Below are 12,298 nucleotides of genomic sequence, written 5' to 3' on the forward strand. Positions count from 1 at the left end.
GAATTCACCAATGAAGCCATCTGGAAGTTTAATAATTATTGATTCCACTTCTTTAATAGATATAGATATATTCAGCTTATCTATTTTTCCTTTATGAGTGTTTCCAATTTGTATCTTTCAAAGAATTGGTGCTTTTCATCAAAATCATGTAATTTGCGAGCATCGAGTTGTTCAGAATCTCTTTATTATCCTTCCTATGTCCATGTGATTATTAGTAATGAACAACTTTGACATTTGATATTAGTAATTTGTGTCTCCTCTATTTTTTTCTTGGTTAGCCTGCTTTATCAATTTTACTGATCTTTTCAAATAACCAGCTTTTTTATTTCATTGATTTTGACAAATCGTTTCTCATTTTTAATTTTATGAGTTTTTGCTAATTTTTTTAAGATTTTATTTTTTTCCTTTTTCTCCCCAAAGTCCCCTGGTACATAGTTGTATATTTTAGTTGTGGGTCCTTCTAGTTGTGACATGTGGGACGCTGCCTCAGCGTGGTTTGATGAGCAGTGCCATGTCCGCTCCCAGGATTCGAACCAACGAAACACTGGGCCGCCTGCAGCGGATTGCGTGAACTTAGCCACTCGGCCATGGGGCCAGCCCCCTGCTCTAATTTTTATTATTCATTTTCTCCAGCTTGCATTAGGCTTACATTGCTTCTTTCTCTAGTTTTCTAAGGAAGAATCTTAAATTATTGGTTTTAGATTTTTTCTTTTCTAATATATGCATTTAATACTTTAAATTTCCCTCTAAGCACTACTTTCACTGCATACCACAAATTTTGATAAATTCTATTTTTATTCATTAAAAAATTTATTTCTTTTAGACTTATTGATATAACGGTTATTTAAATGTCTTTTGTTTCATTTCCAAATATATGAGGATTTTCCAGCTTTCTGTTTTGATTACTAATTTAGTCCTATTGTGGTCTGAGACCATACTTTGTATGGTTTCTATTCTTCAAATTTATCAAGATACTGTTCTTTAAAAATTTTTTTTATTGTGGTCTAAATAGTTTATAACATTGTGAAATTTCAGTTATACATTAATATTTGTCAAACACCATATAAATGTGCCCCTGCTCCTCTTGTCCCTGCTTCCCCCAGTAATCACTAAATTGTTCTCTTTGTCCATAAGTTTGTTTATATTCCACCTATGAGTGAAATCATATAGTGTTTGTCTTTCTCTGTGTGACTTATTTCACTTAATATGATGCCCTCCAGGACCATCCATGTGGTTGCAAATGGGGACAGTGGCATTTGTATACTCTAATAATGAACTAACAGAACAAGAACTCAAGAATACAATCCCATTTACAATCACAAGAAAAAGAATAAAATATCTAGGGATAAATTTAACCAAGGAAGTGAAAGACCTATACAAGGAAAACTATAGGACATTACTGAAAGAAATTGATCATGACATAAAGAAATGGAAATATATTCTATGTACATGGATTGGAAAAATAAGCGTAGTTAAAATGGCCATACTACCTAAAGCAATCTACAGATTCAATGCAATCCCAATCAGAATCCCAATGACATTCTTCACAGAAATAGAACAAAGAAACTTAAAATTCATATGGGGCAACAAAAGACCCCGAATAGCCAAAGCAATCCTGGGAAATAAGAACAAAGCTGGTGGCATCGCAATCCCTGACTTTAAAACATATTACAAAGCTATAGTAATCAAAGCAGCATGGTACTGGTACAAAAACAGGCACACAGATCAATGGAACAGAATCGAAAGCCCAGAAATATAACCACCTTTGAGAAAGGAGCCAAGAACATACAATGGAGAAAGGAAAGCCTCTTCAATAGGTGGTACTGGGAAAACTGTACAGCCACATGTAAAAGAATGAAAGTAGATCATTATCTTTCTCCAGACACAGAAATAGACTCGAAGTGGATTGATGATTTGAAGGTAAGACTGGGAACCATAAAACTTCTGGAAGAAAATATAGGCAGTACTTTCTTCGACATGAGCCTTAAAAGGAACTTTACAAATATGATGTCCACTCAGACAAGGGAAACAAAAGAAAAAATAAATAAATTGGACTTCATCAGACTAAACAGCTTCTGGAAGGCAAAGGAAACCAAGATAAAAATGTAAAAGCAACCCACCAGTTGGGAGAAAATATGTGCAAATCATATATCAGATAAGGGGCTAATCTCCATAATATATAAAGGGTTCACATAAATGAACTACAAAAAAATTAACAACCCAATCCAAAAGTGGGCAGAGGATATGAACATATATTTTTCCAAAGAAGATATACAGATGGCCAATAGGTACATGAAAAGATGCTCAACATCACCAATAATCAGGGAGATGCAAATCAAAACTACACTTAGATATCATCTTACACCCATTAGAATGGCTATAATCACCAAGACAAAAAATAATAAATGTTGGAGAGGTTGTGGAGGAAAGGGAACCCTCATCCACTGCTGGTGGGAATGCAAACTGGTGCAGCCACTTTGGAAAACCATATGGAGATGTCTCAAAAAACTTAAAATAGAATTACTACATCACCCCGCTATCTCACTACTAGGTATTTATCCAAAGAACTTGAAATCAATAATACAAAGAGACTTATGCACCCCTATGTTCATTGCAGCACTATTCACAATAGCCAAGACATGGAAGCAACCCAAGTGCCCAACGACTGGTGATTGGATAAAGAAGATGTAATTGGGATCTCAACTATAATAGTGGATTTGTCTACTTCTGGTTCTATCAGTTTTGGTTTCACATATTTTCACATTCTTTTGTTACATACATGTTTAAGACTGCTGTCTTCTTAGAGAACAGATCCCATTTTCATTATGTAGTACTCCTTTCTATTCTTGATCCATTTTCATTGTTCAGAATTCTTTGTCTAAAATTAATATAACTACTCCAAATTTCATTTGAGCAGTGTTAGCATTCTATATCCATCCCCTTATTTTAACTTATCAGAGTCTTTTTATTTAAAGGGATTTCTTATAGATACATATTTGGGCCTTGTTTTTTTATCCAAAAGACAATTTTGTCTTTTAGTTGGTATACTAAAATAATTCACATTTAAAGTGACTATTGATATATTTGAATTAACATCAACCATGTTTGTAATTTTTTTTCTATTGTCAGAGGCTTCTTGTTCTGCCTTCTCTGGTTTAAACCAAGAATTTGAAATGATTTCATTTTGTTTCCTTTCTTAGCATATCATTTCTACTCCCTTAAAAAATTATCTTTTGCTATACAGCTTACAATATACACTTTTAACTAATTTAAGTCCACCTTCAAACAACACTATTCCACTTTATTCATAGTGTTGGAATGTGGATAACAGAATTACCCATATGCTTAATTATCCAATACATTGTTACTATTATTACTTTAAACAAATGGTTATCTTTTATACAAATTACAAAAATAAAATTTCTCTTCATTCAATATATTTCTCCTACAATGCTCTTTCTTTCTTTATGTAGGTCCAAGTTTTATTATCCTTCATTGTCCTTTATCATTTTGCTTCTACCTCAAGAATATATTTTTAACATTTCTTGCAGGATCCTCTCAGCCTTTGGTTGTCTGAGAAAGGTTTCATCCCTCACTTCTGAAGAATAATTTTCTCGATACAGAATTCTAGATTTTTCTTTTCTTTCAACACTTTAAATATTTTGCTCCACTCTCTTCTTGTTTTGTGGTTTCTGATGGGAAGTCTGCTGTAAGTCTTTACCTTGTTCCTCTATAGGCAAGGTAGAGGCTTTTTCCCTCTACCTTGACCTTGTTCAAGATTTTCTCTCTTTGGTTTTCTGCAATTTGAATATGATCCCTAAGTGGACTTATGTTTGGTATTTATTCTGCTTGGTGTTCTCTGAGATTCTCGGATTTGTGATGTAGTGTCTGTCACTAATTTTGGGAAGTTCTTGGCCATTATTACTTAAAATACGTATTTTGCTCCAGTCTCTCTTCTCTTTCTAGTATTCCAATTATGCATATATTACTTCTTTTGAAATTGCCTCGCAGTTCTTGGATGTTCTGGGTGTTTTTCAATTCCTTTTCCTTGTTGCGTTTAAATTTGAGAAGTTCCTACCGATCTATCCTCAAGATCACATTTCCTCAACCATGTCAAGACTACTGATGAGCCATTCTTCATTTCTGTTGCATTGATTTTGATTTCTAGCATTTCCTTTTTATTCTTTAAGTTTCCCCTTTTTTGCTGTATTATCCATCTGTTCTTGCATGTTGTCTACTTTTTGCACTAGAGCTCTTAACATATTAATCATAGTTGTATCAAATTCTGTCTGATAATTCCAACATTCAAGTCTGGTTCTGATGCCCATTTTGTCCCTTTACACTGTTTTTCTTTTCTTGCTTTCTGGCATGATTTGTAATATTTTGTAGAAAGCTGAAAACATTCTATTCAGTAATAGGAACTGAAGTAAATCCGTTAGTATGAGGATTTCATTAACCTGACTTTGGAGTTGGGCTTTGTTTAATGCATTCTAAATTTACAGATACCAGAGGCTCCAAATTTCACTAGTTACCTTGTTTTTATGACCTCTTTTACTTTGGGCTTCCCTAACCATTCCTCTTCAGAGAGAGTCTGTGTCTTGCATCTCTTTCAACTGTAAACCACTGGAGCCATGTTGGTGTGCTGGTAAGATGTGGAGGGGACGAGCATTCTCTAATCTTCCAATTGAATTTCAGTCTTTTAGTGGGCCCATGACCTTCACAAATGTTTCTTCTTTTATAGCTTCAAAACCCTCCCTCCTTAGAGGAGATAGGAATGCTAGTGGGGGCTGGAGTGGGACAAATGCCCTTTCCCGGGGGGGATGAGCACCAGTAATGTCTTCTCCCTGGAGAGTAGGCTGTTATGGAAAATTTCCTGGGCATATTTCACAATGTTTACTCTTCCCCTCCTGCTGCCAGAACCATGAGATCTTTCTTGCATCTTCACCATAGAGAACTTCTTGGGGTTCCTGGAAGTGAAGCCCACAAGTGTGAAGGGTCCCCTAAGACAATGGCCCCCCGAGTTCCTCAGTCTCACACTGGTCCACATTCAAACTCCAGCAATTTGTCAAAATTACTACTTAAGTGTTTCTACCGGGGTATAGTTCCAGTGCCTTCCAGGTTATCAGATCTTCCTGTGTCTCACTGATTTGTCTCTCTCTGCAGAATTTGGGGTGGCAGTTTGCTCTGAAACTCAGTTCTCTGATAAGTCTAAAAAAAAGTCATTGATTTTGACTTTGTCCAGCTAATAAGGATAGGAGGTTAAGAACTTCCAAGCTCTTTACACATCCAAGTTGAAACTGGAAGTCTCCTAGGATGTGGATCTTAATAAAAATATATTGTTATAAATTTGAGAAATTGATTTTTTGTTTACTTTTAATGAACCACTATGATTCTAAGGATTCTACTAATCTATCAACTTATTTCACAAAATTTTAGGCTTCTTCTAAATCAAAATATAATTTTTGGAGGAACAAACTTTAACATGTACTTTGTTCAACATCACATAGCAATTAACTCAATTCTGACATTATTTACGTGAAGATAGCATCAGATCCCACAAGCTAAGGGCTCAGTCCTACAAAACTGCCCCCTTCTTCAGATGCCAATTCCAAGTCCAGGTTGTCTCCTGTGCTTTCGACCAGCAATAGATTGGTTTCCATGACCCCTTCTTGATTCAATTAATTTGCTAGAGTGGCTCACAGAACTCAGAGAAACATTCTACTTACCAGATTATCAGTTTATTATAAAATGATAGAAGTCAGGAATGGCCAGATGGAAGAGATGCAAAAAGCAAGTTATGTAGGAAGGAGCAAGAAACTTCCATGTTCTCTGGACACACCACTCTCCTTGAATTTCCACATATTCACCAACCTGGAAGCTCTCTGCACTCATGCTATTGGGTTTTTCTGGAGGCTTCATTACATGGGCATGATTGATCAAATCATTGGCCATTGGTGACTGAACTCAATTTCCAGTCCCTCTCTCCTCCCAGGAGGTTGGGGGTGAGGGTGGGATGGGACTGAAAGTTCTAACCCTTTAAGCACATGGTTGGTTCCCCTGCCAATCAATCCTAAGGGTTACCTAAGGGCTTTCCAAAAATTCTCATTAGCATAAAAAAAGACACCTGTCTGGCTCTTATTAGGTAATTCCAAGGACTTTAGGAACTCTGTGCAAGGAATGCAAGGAAGACCAAATATATATATATTATAAATCACAAAAGCACAAAGCCAAAATCAATTTATTCCCCAGGCCTGGGTCTTGTTTTTCTTTTGGTGAGGAAGATTGTCCCTGAGCTAACATCTGTGCTAATCTTCCTCTATTTTGTATATGGGATGCCACCACAGCATGGCTCGATGAGCAGCATGTAGGTCTGCACCTGGGATCCGAACCCATGAACCCTGGGCGGCCAAAGTGGAGCATGTAAACTTAACCACTATGCCACCAGGAAGGATCCAGGGCTGGGTCTTTTTAAAAACACAAACCAAACAGTGTGGTGCACGGTTAGGCCGAAGCTCCTTGGGCTTTGCTGCATGCACTCCAGTGGGGGTCTGGAGGGGATAAGGCCTCACTCCTCCAAGTGTGGCACACTTAAGGACTCAGGCCAAGCCCCAGACTCACTAAATCAGAATCTGTGTGTTAACTGTGTCCCTTACATGATTCATGGAAACAACAGCCTCAGGAGCACAGACCAGACTGAAGCCATCTAATATCCTGGACGCAATATATAGGGCTTGTTTGGGGACCTGAAGGCCACCCACCACTGTAAAGGACATTTATGAGGCAACTGAGGAAATGTTAATTTGGCCAAATACAATAGCTCTGTCCTTATGTTTCAAAGGCCCTACTTTTCTGACATGCATTCTGAAAATAAAAATAGCACACTCTAGCTTTTGCCACCTCCCCTGATAATGTTCATGGCCATTGTTTTTCCTAAGTGTGGCCCAAAATATAATACTCCAGACTGCCTCCTTCAGGGCACATGGTAAGGTAGCACTTCCCACTCCTTTGAAGTTATTAAGCCAGGTGACCTGCTTTGGCCAATAAAAGGTGAAATGAAGTGACAAGTCTTAGGAGCCCCAAATTCATTTGCTACATTCCCTGTCCCTGCCTATTCTCAAACTCCAGTAAGCACCAGATTCACCTGGGGGGCTTGTTAAACAGATGCTGAGTGCCATCCCCAGTTTCTGATCCAGTACCTCTGGGGCGAGGGGCCCTGAGAATGTGCATTTCTAACAAGTTCCAGGTGACATTTATGTTGCTGGTCTAGAGAACACACTTTAGGAACCAGGATTCTAGAAGAATCCTCTCTGGGCCAGGGTCTCTGACTGATAGATTCCTATCGAGCCATGTTTAAGATAAAGGATGGGTGAGGAACGAACATCTCTCCTGTCCTCATTTCACTGTGAGATTTTCACACTCATAACTGAAAGAGCATGCCCCATAAAGAAGGATAAAATTCTCAGAACTACAAGTCCTCAAGAAAACAACCGTTATTTCCATTAGAGAGTGGCTTGTTCAGCTTCAGCTGGGTCCCAGGCACACAAATCCTCATGGAATTAATGGTGCAGAGCTGCCAAGAGGCCTTCAGGAACATGCCCCTTGGTCCTCTTCTACATGGTAATAGGATGGCTACTTCCAAGAAGAAATTCAAGAATTTTCTAGGACAGCAACCCCTTTCCCCTATGCCCCTCATTGCCTACATCTTGAGTTCACTCACAGGATCTGGTTTCCTCTCATGGGATATCAAACACTGTTGGAGCCAATGGAGAATGGGGCATGTCTGAAACAAGACTTAGTAATTTTCCTGACATCAGAACCATAAATCCCTGGCTAGCGAAGAGCTGCAGAATGCAGGCAGCTCCAGGAACAGGCCCACATCTAGGAAACTTGAGACAGGTCAAAATAAGGGAGGGCTATAAATCTGACCTGTGCTGATTCCTGCCTGTCTGGGCACCTCTGAGCACCATTTCTGCCACTAGCTTAGTCTTGGGGTGTTTTCCTCTTCTTATCTCTGACGTCCCTCCCTCCAGCTGAGTGCATCTCTCTTCCTGTCTATCTTCCTCTCTTTTGCTCCACTTCTGTCACTTTCTCCAATTCTTATGGTTTCTCTAGTTGCAGACTGTTTTCTCTCATCTCCCTCCATTTGCGTTTCCAGATAACTTGCCTCTTTCAGATTCTGCCCATTTGTCTGTCACGTTCTTTCTGGATGTGTCTTTAAAATATATTTTTTAGAAAACTAATGCAATTCAGAAAAAAAAAAGGAGTATATCCAAGGTGGTGGGTGAACTAAATACCTGGTTGCATTTCTTTTTAAAAGCTTGAGTTTGTTTTTGTTGGTGCCACAAAGACATAGCTTCCCTCTCTCCAAGGGAGACCACCCTAAGACCTCGTGGCCCTTGTTATTGACAGGTTCCTTCCAAGTGGGTAGCCACGGTTCCTTCTGCTAAATGCAACTGTTAGAGGGAGAAGGAAGAATTTGTGATTTGAAGCTTTGGAAATCCTGTCCAAAGTGGCAGCAGGGCTTGGGTAAAGATAGCTGAAGGAAGGCCAAATGGGAGGACAGCAGGGACTACACACTCCCACCCAGGTCACAGGGGAAGGCGGGCTCCCAGCCTCTCTCCCCAAGGAGGGTGGGAAGAAGGAGGGAGAGGTGACATTAAGCAGGTGACTCAACAGCCTCTCATTCCCCCCTAAACGGAGCAACCTGAGAGCCCACATAGCTCTGGGAGCCTCCTGCCAGGAAGCCCCCCATGCCAGCAGCTTCCACTATTCCTCCACTCCTCCCCCAGCCTCCCAACCCCTGTAAGAATTCCTGCCTCACCTGTGGAGAAAGGCAGACTCAGGCACGACTGAAATTCCCTTCTGTTGGGTGTGGAGAGGCCCCTGCCCTTCTGCATGTTATCACAGAAATCATAAGGAGAGAGGAAAAGGCACAGGGTGGCCTAGAAGGGTATGTGAGATGAAGCTGCAGCTGAGGAAGGAGGAGTTTGTCTTCTCTTGCCAAACTCCATGGCCTTGATCTCCATTCCATCCTAGATCAAAACGTTTCTCTGTCCTAAATGGGGAAGAAACTCATTTTGACACCCTTTCCTCCCAACTCTGTTAATGAATGTCAGCTGGTTTATCCCTCTGTGTGGGGAACAATGCCATCTGCCTCCCCTGTGTAAGCATTCCAAGTTTCTTGACTGCAGTGGACGGTTATCACCTCGTGCCCAAAGCAGAAACATCAGCAGCCTCCACTGCTTCCAGGCTGGGCCCTAACCAGCCCTGGCCTTAGTTCTCATTCCCTGACCCCAAACCTTCTTTGCAAACACATCCACGATCTCACAACCTCCACCAGAACACCTCTCACAGGCCCCAACCTCCTCTATTGGCCATATCACTTTAGTGCTTTAAATAGCCTGAGAGGTTATCTATCCAGTCCCCGAATCCAGCCCCATTTCTTGCAGACCGGAACACCAAAACCCAGAGGAGCTGAGTGGCTCGTCCACATGCACACAAGCCCTCACGGCAGGGGCAGGCCAACGACAGCCCTCTCTGGATAGTGTGCTTTTCAATCCTGGGTTACATCTGCCTCCTTTCCTACTCAAGTGTCCCAGTTTAACCCATACGTGACATATGGCCAATGTACATATAATGTCTATTGTACGGTTGACACCAGGGTGACACTGGGCCAGTCCTGCAGTAAGTCAAAAGAGCCTTGGGGAACTTGGATGGGGGGAATTGAATTCAGACCTGACTGGAGGGCTGGGGAACCAGAAAGGCCTTTGGTTAGAAGCCCACAAGCCAGGCCTCCAACCAAAGGCAGAAGTCTAACAGGCTACGCAGGGGAGAAACTTAGGCAAAGAGTAGCACAAGCATAAGCAAGTCAGTGGGCAGGTGTTTGTTGGAGAGTGCCATGTGCCAGGCTCTGAGAACACCAAGGTCGGTGAGAGACAGACTCTGGCCGAAGGAGCTCAGCACAGATTTCAGGAGTGAGGCACGTAGGCAGGAAGACTTGGGGTATTCCTGCCACCACCCTTCGAGCCTGAGGCCAGGGGTTGGTTCAGAGCTTCAGAGAACACTCCCCTGCCCGAAGCCCCCAGGTCTCATTCCTAACCTCCCAAAGCCCTCTTTGACTGCAGGCCTCTTCAGTCATCTATTTTTCACTGCCCTGCATCACCTGTTACCTGTTCGCACCTGTGTTCCTTACCTGGACACCCCACCTACGGTATTATATTTTATGGTATTCCTAACAAGCCCTACCACAGTGTTTTGCACTCTGAAAGATCCTGGTAGAAATTTCTTAACAAACTACACACATCTGTTTGCCAGCCAGTGAAATGGTCTGTCGGTTCCCTCAGTTCAGAGTACAGCACAGTGTGGCAGCCTGGGGCTCAGAAATGGTGGCAGGGGGAAGCCAAAAGGATTTCCCAAGAGTGGAATAGGAAGGAGGCCGAGGAAGGGAGAGGGACAGTATACTAGGAAGGACCAGGAAGGAGGCGAGCTCTGAGAACAGGGCAGATCAACAGGCACAGGACATCTGGTCTCAAATGACTGGCTGCCCTGCAGACCTGGCCCAGCTGACACACACAGTGAGCAATTCCAATAACAGGCAAGATGCCCACGTGGGGACAGATGGAGCTTGATTCTGTGTATACAGCTCCTCTCCCACCCCAGCATTTTCTCAGGCACCCCAGCCAAGTGTCAAGGAGGTGAACCTAGCAGGTCTGTGGGTCTAACACTACAGGCGGTAGACCCAGATCTCGCTCTGCACGCTTTCAAGTGGCTGCCGCCCCCTGCCGACACAGCAAGACCATGACAGCCCAAGAAGCCCATCCAGGAGAGGCAGTAATAAGGGTGACTACCAAAATCACATCCAGAAGAGAGAAACCCCCCAACCTTCAGCAGGATCTTTATAAAGAAACTCATTGTCTAGCACAAGGTGGGACTAGGCCTCCTTACGTGACATTCACTATATCCCGAAGCTGGAGAGAAATGCTAACGTGGATCACTGTGGCTAACACCCATTGACCTGGAATCATGCTACAATACGCCTGGATTTTCTCGTTTTACAGGTGATAAAACTGAAGCATAGAGAAATTCGAAAACACCGCCTGGAGGTGTGGAGAATGATCCTCGAACTGTGAATACAGATTCTGACCTCCTAAGTGCAACACTAACAACGTAACCTTGTATAGATTCAGTCTGTGGGGAGAAGAGGGAAGCAAAAGCACGTTTACTGAGCATCTATTAGGTGCCAGGCATGTGCTGGGTGCCACGGAGACGGAGGCCCAGCTGCCCACTTGGGGAGGACATAGTTCCGAAGAACTCATTACTAGTGTGACATGTAATGTGACATGGTACAGGAATGAGATGAGAGACTCCACATCCCCCACAACTTGACTATCTCTTCTTCTCTTTAAAACAGAACTCCTTGACCCTCCTGATATTTCTCAGCTCATCTTCCCAATAAAAATTCCTAAGAAGTGACCTACACCCATTCCTTCTTTCTCACCTCTAGTTCCTGTGAGATCCTTCACTCAAAGGTTTGGACTCTATACTTCAACTGCCTCCATTACCTTCCACAAGGTTAGGAGCAGACTGGGCCCTCCCACCATGCCTGAATTCTCATCTGTGAAAAGGAAATCATGGTGCTACCCATCCTGTAACACTGTTGTGGGGATTAAATGGGTAAAAGCATATGCCTGGCAAATGAGACACACTGGGTGAGTACAAGCCACTATAGTAAGGATAAGGCTAGGGGGCACATTGGCCATGCCTGTTTTCTTCCACGTGAAGGAAGTACCATTAGCTCTAACTCTCCTGGTCTCTCTCCACTCTTGCCTTATCTAGCAGGCAACTTTTACAAAGAGAAATTGGGTAGGCACAGCCAGCCTTTCTTTCCTAGGGCTCCTTCATACCAGGAGCCTTACAGGTCCCGCACTGCCAGGGACTGGATAGGGCAGTAGTAATACACTGGGGTGTCATCTCAGAAAGGCCACTTGCCCAAGGACATAGAAGCATGTCTCATAGCAGCTCTTCTAGTGGTAAAGGAAATATTTTGGCACTCATCTGCCTTATCACAGTCTATTTCTCAATTAGGATAAGAGGCCAGGTCAGGAAAGGCAGTCTCACACCTGCTCAGTACCTGTCAAAGGGCATGGAGCGTATGTTCAGTCCACAGTGGCCCATCTCCCATCTGTGGTCACCAAGGTCACTGCTTTGCCTTCCTGTTCCTCCAACTCCTGGCCTTCACCCCGCCCCTTAAGGGTCTTCAGGACACTCATTTCCCACCAGGTTTCCAGTGGGTCTCCTG

Source organism: Equus quagga, chromosome 9 (assembly GCF_021613505.1).
Source record: "Equus quagga isolate Etosha38 chromosome 9, UCLA_HA_Equagga_1.0, whole genome shotgun sequence".
NCBI lineage: Eukaryota > Metazoa > Chordata > Mammalia > Perissodactyla > Equidae > Equus > Equus quagga.